The following is a 10,980-nucleotide window of genomic DNA, read 5'->3' as shown; positions in this document are numbered from 1 at the left end:
GCTACCCAAGAAGTGACGAGCACTGCATTTCAGTTCTGGCTGTCCCACAGCTCCAGGAGTTGTGTCCCCTGAATTTTGCAGAAGGTGACGACTCCAGGTTCTTGGCCTGTCCTGACTCCCTTTCCAGTCATTCTTCATGAGAACTCTCTTCCTCTCTCCTGGTGCCCAACACCTTCCCAGTTCCCGGAGCCCTGCAATCTCCTCCGACAAGCTCCTTGCCAGGTCCTGCTGCGACAGGGCCGTCCCTGTCCAAGCCACCTCCTGTCTTCCTTCTCTAGAGCAGCTGCAGGTCGGGGAGGCAGTGGAGATCTGCCCCCAACCCCAAAAGGCTCCAAACCTTCCTCCCCAGGAGGTGGCCACTCTCGCGGCTTCTCTCTCAGTTAAGGTTCAGCAGGACATGAGACCCTTTAAATAAACACATTTTCCACCCACGAGGCTTGCTCTCACTGTGGCTTTAAAAAAAAAAAAAAAAAAACAAACTTTTATTTGAGGTTCAGGGAGCATGTGTAGATTTGTTACACAGGTAAACTCGTGTCATGGGGGTTTGTTGTACAGATTATTTCATCACCCAGGTAATAAACCAAGTACCCATTAGTTGTTTTTCCTGATCCTCTCCCTCTCCCCGCCATCCACCCTCTGATAGGCCCCAGTGTGTTACTCCCCTCTGTGTGTCCATGTGCTCTCATCATTCCACCCCCACTTGTAAGTGAGAATGTCCAGTATTTGGTTTTCTGTTTCTGAGTTAGTTTGCTAAAGATAATAGCCTCCAGCTCCATCCATGTTCCCGCCAATGACATGATCTCATTCTTTGTTATGGCTGCATAGTATTCCATGGTGTGTATGTACCACATTTTCTTTATCCAGTCTACAATTGATGGGCATTTCGGTTGATTCCTTGTTTTTACTATTGTGAATAGGGCTGTAATAAACATATGTGTGCATGTGTCTTTATGATAGAATGATTTATGAATCCAGCAGCACATCAAAAAGCTTATCCAACACAATCAAGTAGGCCTTACCCCTAGGATGCAAGGTTGGTTCAACCTACACAAATGAATAAATGTGATTCATTACATAAACAGAACTAAAGACAAAAGCCACATGATCATCTCAATACATGCAGAAAAGGCTTTTGATAAAATTCAACATCTCTTCATTTTATTTTTTATTTTTTTGAGATGGAGTCTCACTCTGTTGCCCAGGCTGGAGTGCAGTGGTGTGATCTCGGCTCACTGCAAACTCCATCTCCCAGGTTCAAGTGATTCTCCTGCTTCAGCCTCCCAAGTAGCTGGGATTACAGGTTTCTGCCACCATGTCCAGCTAATTTTTGTATTTTTAGTAGAGATGGGGTTTCACTATGTTGGCCAGGTTGGTCTCGAACTCCTGAACTCAAGTGATCCACCCGCCTTGCTCTCCAAAAGTGCTGGGATTATAGGCGTGAGCCACCACGCCCGGGTGACATCCCTTCATGCCAAAAACTCTGAATAAACTAGGTCCTGAAGGAACACACCTCAAAATAACAAGCACCGCCTACCACTGTGTCTCTTTCCCTACAGCTCTTGTCTAAGTGAAATCTGCCTGTATAGTCAGCCCATTCCCGGCCTGTCACTGAATGTGTGTTTACTGAGCTCCTCTTGCATCCCAGGTGCTCGCAGCTGACAGGGAATCAGAATCCTCCCCTGTAGCTCAGGTCCTGGGTGGAGCCAGCCTATCCAGTCCTCCAAGGACCCACAAGGTGGGTGTCTTTTTTCTTGCCTCCCATAGCAGCCGTGACTGAGGTGCAGAGCCGGCACACACCTGGGCATGGCCCCAGATGCAGGTGGCACAGGTGCGGTTCTAACCTCTCTGTCTGACTGCAAATGCTGCTCATAACCACAATGGAACATTTGGCCAGAGACTGCTCTCCTTTCGGGAGCCACACTCAGGGACATCGCCAGGAAGATACCTCCTGTCCCAGGCCCCGTCTCACCATGGCTCTGACAGCAAATGTTGAGGCAGAGGCAGTGCAGGGCAGGCCCCAGGGAGGACCTTGGCCGGTCAGTGGCGCCTTTTTCTGAGGCCCCAGCATGGCTGCCTTGCCAGTCCTTCCTGACTGTCTCTGCCTCAGCCCCTGAGCCCCAGGCCATCGGTGACTCGGTGGCCCTGGGGACCAGCCTCTCGTCTTTCTGCCTGGCCATCCTTGGCCAGGAGCTCTTCCTGCTGACCACTCCATTCAGGTCTAATTTGGTGCTTCCAGTGTGTCCATGGATGCATTATGATTCATTATAATCATCGCACTGATACTCACGGAGTCTGTGTCGTGTTGCCAGGCTCTGAGTTCAATGCTTTGCATCCTCTATCCCAGTTACAGAAGTGAAAGCCACAGAGCCAGAATCTCAACCAATGTCACTTTGTCCCCAAGGCCCGATGCTACCCTGATTTTCTTGGATGCCGGCTGGCTCACTCAAAAAGTGTGGATTATGTTAGAGTGAAAGTTCCCCAGGAATAAAACCACCCAAAAAAGGTCAGAAAGGGTAGAAGAGACATTGATATCATGGCATCCAGATCCAGGAAAATGACAACCAGAGAGCCCAGCCTTTAATGTGAGCTCCCTAGCAGTCAGAGCAAAAAGGGAAAGAGGGGACACATAGGCTTCACCACCTGGAGGAGGGAGCAGCACAGTTTACAGCAGAAATATGCTCTGTCACGTTTCAGAGTGAAGAGTCAGGTGGGGTGACAGCTGCGGAATAGAGGTGCCCCTCAGGGAAGAGGGTCCCTTGCTGCTGTTGCCACATTGTATTAAAATAAAACTATAGAAAAGTGGACAAGGTATCCATGTAGAACTCAATACATTTCCACAGAAGCTGAACATCCTCCTAGAACTGGCCCTCAGAACAAGAAATAGAACATTCCGGCACCCAAGAAGCACCCATTTCTGATTGCTACCCACTCCCCACCTAGAGTAACCATGAGCTTGAATTTTCCCATCAGACACCAGTTTTGCCTGTTATTGGACTTCATAAAATGCCATCGTAGGCCATGTCCTCTCATGGCTGGCTCCTTTGGCCCCAGACTATGTTGGCGAGATTCATCCACCATGTTGCACGGAATTTGCCCCATTCACTGCTTTTGCTGAGTCCTGAATTGTGAGAGTGGAGCGCAGCATGCACACGCACTCAGAGGCTTTGGTTTTAAGAGCTACGTGGGAGGGTGCAATGCAGAAGACAAGTCTTTGTTCTGCGCAGTGGGTGGTTGGAGCTCAGAGCTGCTGTCCAAAGCAGAGACCCCGGAAGGGACTGTGCCCTCTGACGGGGGCGGCTAGAAGGCAACCCAGCCACTACCAGAAGGAGACAGCAGAGAAATACGTCCTGCTGAGTCTGAGATGGGTGATAAAAACATTTCCCTTGAGAAGTGACAACTTCAGGCTCACCCTTATCCAGGTGGGAGGCACACATTGGCATTAGTTTTGTGGTCCAGAAAATCACAAGCTGAGCAAGTCACTTAAAGTGGCCCTGAATTGATAGGACCCAGAGCAGCCCGGTGGAAGGAAGTGCAGCAGAACTTCAGACAAAGTCTGTGTCCTCAGCCAAGGCCCCGAGCTCCCCACCTACAGCCAAGGCAAACATGAGCTCACAGCAGAAAACCACAAGCACACAAGGGAAGTAGCCACCGTGGGCAAGAGCCAGCACCCACAGTCAGAGACACATGGAGACACCAAGGGCCATGAATGAGGACATGAAGAGATAAAATACCAGCTAAATATTTAAAACAATGGGCTCACCAGCTGTCTTGGGACCACGGAGGCTCTTCTGAGAGAAAAAGTTTCCTATCCTCAGAGTTTTAGGTAAACATATGTAAATCTAATGAGTTATTCTCTTCAAAATGTGTTTGATGTTGTAAACAAAAATCACACCATTCTCTGGTGGGGTTTTCAATATGAGTATTTGTCATTTATGAGACAAGTGGCCTCTGTTATGGGAAGATTCCTGGATTCCACCTAAATTAGTGAAATATTGATTCTAAGCACACAGTGCAAAAGTAAGCAATATACTCATACTCTAGAACAACCATTAAAAAGATATAAACAAAGAATATAGTCAAGCTGGTTCTTTGAAAAGATCAACATATTTTTTAAATTTTAGCAAGACTGGCAAGATGAAAAATAAAGAAGACGCAAATTACCAATATCAGGAATGAGAAAAGGGATATCACTTCAGGTCCCACAGACATTAAAAGGATAATGCAGGAATACTGCACACCACATACATTTGGAAACTAAGAGGAAATTGTCTGAAAGACATGAACCACCAAACTCAAGAAGGAAGAGGGACCCTGAATATCTCTATCAAGAAACAGAATTTGTAGTTAAAAGCCTTCCCACACAAAAAAACCCTTCAAGTCCAGGTGGTTTCATTGGTTAATTCTACATAACCTTCAAGGAACAAATAATCTGAAAGCAAGCAGGAAAAAAATATAAATTTATGGATACGTGTGTATGTATGCGTATAAAATTAGAAATCAACGCAATAGAAAATAGCAAAAACAATGGAGAAAATTAATTCAACCAGCTGGGCGCGGTGATTCACGCCTATAATCCCAGCACTTTGGGAGGCTGAGGTGGGTGGATCAGTTGAGATCAGGAGTTTGAGACCAGCCTGGCCAACATGGCAAAACACTGTCTCTACTAAAAATACAAAAATTAGCCTGATGTGGTGGCCCACGATTGTTATCCAAGCTACTTGGGAGGCTGAGGCAGGAGAATAGCTTGAACCTGGGAGACAGAGGTTGCAGAGAACTGAGATCGTACCACCACACTCCAGCCTGGGCAACAGAGTGAAATTCCATCTCAAAAAAAAAAAGAAAATTAAACCAAAATCTGGATCTTCGAAAAGATCAATAAAGATCAATAAATAAAGATCAAAAAAGATAAGCCTCTAGCAAGACAGACAAGAAAGAAGAGCACACACATGACCGAGGTTAGGGTTGGAAGAGGGATATCACTTCAGGCTCCACAGACATTAGAAGAATAGCAAGGGAACTCTACAAACATCTCTGCCCACATGTAAATCTGACAACTGGGATGAAATGGGTCAATTCCTTGAAAGACATGAACCACTGAACTCTCTCAAGAAGAAACAGATAATCTGAGTAATCTTACATCTATTTAAAAAAAAATGGAAATCATAGTTTAAAAAAAAAACTTCAAAAAAATAGAAAACAAACAAAAAAAAAACTCCAAGTCTGGATGGTTTCCCTGGTGAATTATACAAAGTATTTCAGGAAGAAATAGTACAAATTTTACACACTCTTTTCTCAGAAACGAAAGAGGAAGGGGCACTCTCTGATACCAAAATAGACAAAAACATTCCAAGAAGAAAACTACAGGTCAATGTTCATTATAATCATAGATACAAAAACCCTCAGCCAAGCATCAGAAGACATAACGGAGCCACTACACCAAGGGGAATACACTGCAGCCAAGTGAGGCTTCTCTCAGGAATGCAAGGTCGGTTAAGCATTTGAAAATTTAGACAAGTCACCACATGAACATGTTACCGGAAAGGGCTCCCAATTCAGACTCCGAGAGAGAGTTCTTGCATCTCACGCAAAAAAGAATTTGAGGTGAGTCCATAGAGTAAAGTGAAAGCAAGTTTGTTAAGAAAGTAAAGGGATCGTCTCAGGCCCACGGATCTCATCGAAGATGGCAGCGCAATCTCTGTCATTACCAGAAGAGCCTTCATGTGGACAGTCTTAGGGGCACCACCTAGAGAATTTTGGTCTCAACTCAGAAAAGAGAAAGAGCTTGTGGTTGCTGAGATGGTAGAAAAGGTGCAAAAAGAACCTATTCCAGTGTATCCACCCTTACAGAGCTGAACATACACGCCACCTGAAGATCCCCATAGTCATTTGGAACCTTATGTTGAAAAAGTTTTTGGCCCATCTCTTCCTAGTAATTGGCAAGACATCTCCCTGGAAGATGGTCGTCTAAAGTTCAATCTCGTGGCACATTTAGCTGATGACTTGGGTCTTGTAGTCCCTAACTCCACACTCCACCAGATGTTCAGGGTTAGAGATGTCCTTAATGTCTATAAGGTACCCATTCAAGATAGATCTCAATTTGATGATCTCAGTGCCAGTAATCTGACCCCCAATTTGAAAATCACTTAGAGTTACTAAGCAATTCGGAAGAGAAACACATTGAAACCGTTTTCTTCCCCTGAGCAATGAGGCTGCTTATTAGACCTTTTGATAGCTTACCATGTGAAATACTATCAGAACTGTTCTCTAAACCCACTTGTTCTATGGAGGAATGTATCATCTCTTTTTTTCTCATATCATGAATGGACAAATAAATAACAGGATTTTCTATTGTCATATTTGCTGAAACCATTTTCTAAATGAAATTAGGTCATTAATAATTTATGAAAAATTTTGACAAGGCACTGTCATTAACTTGGGTTTGAGACGGGGACATTACAAGTTCAGACCCTTCATAGGCATAAAGTAATAGTTGCAAGAAAATATTTTCATCCTGTTAGGACTCATGTCTAAGATAGAGTTATTATATATTGCACATATACAAATAAACTTGTATTAGATACCTATAAAAGAAACATAAAAGTATGTTGTATATTACTGACCATTCTAGATTAATTTCTTTTGGAATTAAAGTAAATTTGTTAAAGTGAAAAAAAGAAAAGTAAAGAAATAAAAAATGACTACTCTATAGCTGGGTGTGGTGGCGCATGTCTGTAATCCCAGCTACTCTGGAGGCTGAAGCACAAGAATCACTAGAACCCAGGAGGTGGAGGTTGCAGTGAGCAGGGATAGTGCCACTGCACTCCAGCCTGGACCTTGTTTCAAAAAAAAAGAAGAAGAAGAATGGCTATTCCATAGGCAGAGAAGTCCAGAGGGCTTCTCTTTTATGGTTATTTCTTGATGATATGCTAAATGAGGGGTGGATTACTCATGCCTCTCCTTTTTAGGCCACATAAGATAACTTCCTGACATTGCCATGGCATCTGCAAACTGTCATGGCACTGGTGGGAGTGTAGCAGTGAGGACGACCAGAGGTCACTCTCGTCACCATCTTGGTTTTGGTGGATTTTAGCCGGCTTCTTTACGGCAACCTGTTTTATCAGCAAGGTTTTTATGACCTGTATCTTGTGCCGACCTCCTGTCTCACCCTGTGACTTAGAGTGCCTGACCATCTGGGAATGCAGCCCACTAGGTCTCAGCCTCATTTTATCCAGCTCTTATTCAAGATGGAGTCACTCTGGTTCACACACCTCTGACAAAGAGACTAAGGATGAAAAACTATATGATGATATCAATAGGTGCAGAAGAAAAAAAATTTAACAAAACACAGCACTCATTCACAACATGTTAGAAATAGAAATACACTTCTTTTACCTGATGAATGGCATCCACAAAAACCCTATGGTAACATCATATTTAGTGATGAGATAATGAATGCCTTCCCCTGAGAATCAGGAAGAGGACAGGAATGTCCGCTCTCACCACCGTTAACATGGTACTGGAAGTCAGTTTGATAAAGTGGGGGCTGGGGTTCAGCATATAGATTTCAAAGGAATAATAAAACTATTCTGATTCATAGCTAATATGATTATCTACATAGAAAATTCAAAGCATCTAGGCCGGGCTCGGTGGCTGACGCCTGTAATCCCAGCACTTTGGGAGGCTGAGGTTGGTGGATCACGAGGTCAGGAGATAGAGACCATCCTGGCTAACAGGGTGAAACCCTGTCTCTACTAAAAATACAAAAAATTAGCCTGGTGTGGTGGCGCACGCCTGTAGTCCCAGCTACTTGGGAGGCTGAGGCAGGAGAATTGCTCAAACCTGGGAAGGGGAGGTTGCAGTGAGCTGAGATTGTGCCAGTGCACTCCAGTCTAGCCTGGGTGACAGAGCGAGACTCCGTCTCAAAAAAAAAAAAAAATTTAAAATAAGCATAAGAAAAAATGCTCAACACCATATGTCATTAGGGCGTTGCAATTAAAACAACGAGATTCCGCCACACAGCTATTAAATGTCCAAAATCCAAAACCCTGACAACCAAGTGCTGGGGAGGATGTGGAGCGACAGGAACTCTCATTATTGCTGGTGGGAATGCAAAAGGGTGTGGCCACTTTGGAAGACAGTTTGGTGGTTTCTTATAAAACCAGACATGGTCTCACCATACAATCTCGCAATATAATACTCTGGTATTTCCCCAAATGACTGGAAAGCTTGCATTCACACATAGACCTACACACGGACATGGAGAGCAGTTGTATTCGTAAATGCCAAAAGGTGAAAGCAGCCAGATGCCCTTCAGTAGGTGAGTGGATGAAGAAAGTGTGGTATATCCATACAGTAGAATAGAATTCATCACTTTTAAAAAGGAATGTGGTATAGTTAAACATAGAACTTCCATATGATTTAGTAATTTTATTTCTAGGCGTACACCCAAAATAATTAAAAACAAGCTCTTGAGGAGATATGTTTACACCCATGTTCATTCCAACATTATTCACAAAAGCCAAAGTGTGGAAGCAACCTGAATGTCTGTTGAAGGATGAATGGATGAGCCAAATGTAATCATCTATAGAATGGAATATGATTCAGCCTTCAACAGGAAGGAAATCCTGCCACAAGCTACCGCATGGATAAGCCTGCAGGATATGATGCTCGTCAAATAAGCCAGACACAGAAGGACAAATCCTGTGTGATTCCACTCATATTGTAGTAAGGGTTAAAAAGAAAAAGAAATGGCCGGGCGCGGTGGCTCATGCCTGTAATCCCAGCACTTTGGGAGGCTGAGGCGGGTGGATCACGAGGTCAGGAGATCTAGACCATCTTGGCTAACACAGTGAAACCCCGTCTCTACTAAAAATACAAAAAAATAGCCGGGCATGGTAGCGGGTGCCTGTAATCCCAGCTACTCAGGAGGCTGAGGCAGGAGAATGGCGTGAACCCGGGAGGCGGAGTCTACAGTGAGCCGAGATCGCACCACTGCACTCCAGCCTGGGTGACAGAGCGAGACTCTGTCTCAAAAAAAAAAAAAAAAGAAATAAGTTTTCCTCTGCTTAGCAGCTCACTTCAAGGACAGTTATAAGATAACACTGTCCAAAAACCCAAGACCAAAGGAATGGGCTCCAGACACACACCCCCACCCCTCCAGAGCAAGGTTAAGGGAAAAAAATAAGAGAGAAAGACAAATTCCTTTACTGTTACTCCGTTCCCTGGCCTCTTAAGCATGACTATGTTTTACACATGTCTGTATTTAGCCAGTTCTTTTTTTCTTTTCTTTTTCTTTTTCTTTCTTTTTTTTTTCCTTTGAGACAGAGTCTTGCTCTGTTGCCCAGGCTGGAGTGCAATGGCATGATCTCAGCTCACTGCAACCTCTGCCTCCCAGGTTCAAGTGATTCTCCTGCCTCAGTGCCTGGGATTACAGGCGCCTGCCACCACGCCTGGCTAATTTTTGTATTTTCAGTAGAGAGGGGTTTCACCATGCTGGCCAGGCTGGTATCGATCTCCGATCTCAGGCAATCCACCTGCCTTGGCCTCCCAAAGTGCTGGGATTACAGGTGTGAGCCACCGAGGCCGGCCCAGTTCTTTTTTTTCTTTCAACATGGCTACAAGGCCACCAGCTATGCAAGGTCACAAGTTATGCACTATATGATTAGCTGCCTTTGTTTTGCTTTTGTAAGCCCGCTTATAGAAACCCCGCTCTGTCTTTGTTCAAGGCTCAGCCTTTTAGATGTGAATCCACTGAGCTGGTGTGTACCTTAAAGTAAATATCCTCCTGTATTCACCTGTACTGGTCTCTCTAGTCCTCTGCATCCTGCAACAATATGAGGTTCCTAGAGCAGTGAAATTCACCAGGATCGAACGTAGAATGGGGGGTGGGGTGCCAGGGGCTGGGGGAGGGGAATGGGGAGTTGGCATTTAATGGGGACAGGGCCTCAGTTTGGGAAGACGATAAAAGTTCTAGAGGTGAATGGTGGTGATGGTCATACAGCAATGTGAATGGAAGAGAGTTACACTTGAAAATGGTTAAGATAGTAAATTTTATGCATATTTTGCCACAGTAAAAATAAATAGGAGGAGCCTGGGTGCGGTGGCTCACACCTGTAATCTCAGCACTTTGGGAGGCTGAGGTGAGTGGATCACTCAAGTTCGGGAGTTCGAGACTAGCCCGGCCAACATAGTGAAAAACCATCTCTACTAAAAATACAAAAATTAGCCAGGTGTGGTGGTGTGCACCTGTAATACCAGCTACTCGGGAGGCTGAGGCAGAAGAATTGCTTGAACCGAAGAGGTGGAGGTTGCAGTGAGCCGAGATTGTGCCACTGCACTCCAGCCTGGGCAACAAAGCAAGACTCTGTTTCAATAAATAAATAAATAAATAAATAAATAAATAAATAAGAACAGTAAATAAATATATAGGAGGGAGGTTGAGGCGGGCAGATCACCTAACTTCAGGAGTTCAAGACCAGCCTGGCCCACATGTTGAAACCCTGTCTTTACCAAAATATAAAAATTAGCCGGGCGTGGTGGTGAGCACCTGTAATCCCAGCTACTTGGGAGGCTGAGGCAGGAGAATTGCTTGAACCTGGGAGGCGGAGGTTGCAGTGAGCTGAGATCACACCACTGCACTCCAGCCTGGCAACAGAGAGAGATTCTGTCTCAAAACAAAACAAAAAACAAACAAACAAACAAACAAACCCAGGAAACAAAGAGTTATCAAGCCTTGAACAGATATGGTAAGCGCATCTTACTAAGAGAAAGCAGCCAATCTGAGATAGTTTCTCACAGTGTGACTCCAGCTCAGCAGTCCCCCTTATCCACAGACGAACTTTCTGCAGTTTCAGTGACCCCTGGTCAACTGCAGTCTGGAAATATGTGAATGCAGAGGAGCAAGGTACGGGGGGTGGGGAGGGAGAGAGAGAGGGAGAGAGAGAGAGAGGGAGAGAGAGAGAGGGAGAGAGAGAGAGGGAG

The 10,980-nt window shown here is 44.8% G+C and overlaps 1 pseudogene; it reads left to right on the top strand.

Moving 5' to 3' along the window:
- The first annotated feature begins 1,803 nt into the window (after positions 1-1,803).
- LOC116467900 (large ribosomal subunit protein mL50-like) lies at positions 1,804-6,156 on the top strand (annotated as a pseudogene).
- The last annotated feature ends 4,824 nt before the right edge of the window (positions 6,157-10,980 follow it).

Source organism: Hylobates moloch, unplaced genomic scaffold, assembly GCF_009828535.3.
Source record: "Hylobates moloch isolate HMO894 unplaced genomic scaffold, HMol_V3 SCAFFOLD_5, whole genome shotgun sequence".
In the NCBI taxonomy this organism is placed as follows: Eukaryota; Metazoa; Chordata; class Mammalia; order Primates; family Hylobatidae; genus Hylobates; species Hylobates moloch.
This window is presented reverse-complemented; position numbering and strand designations above follow the sequence as displayed.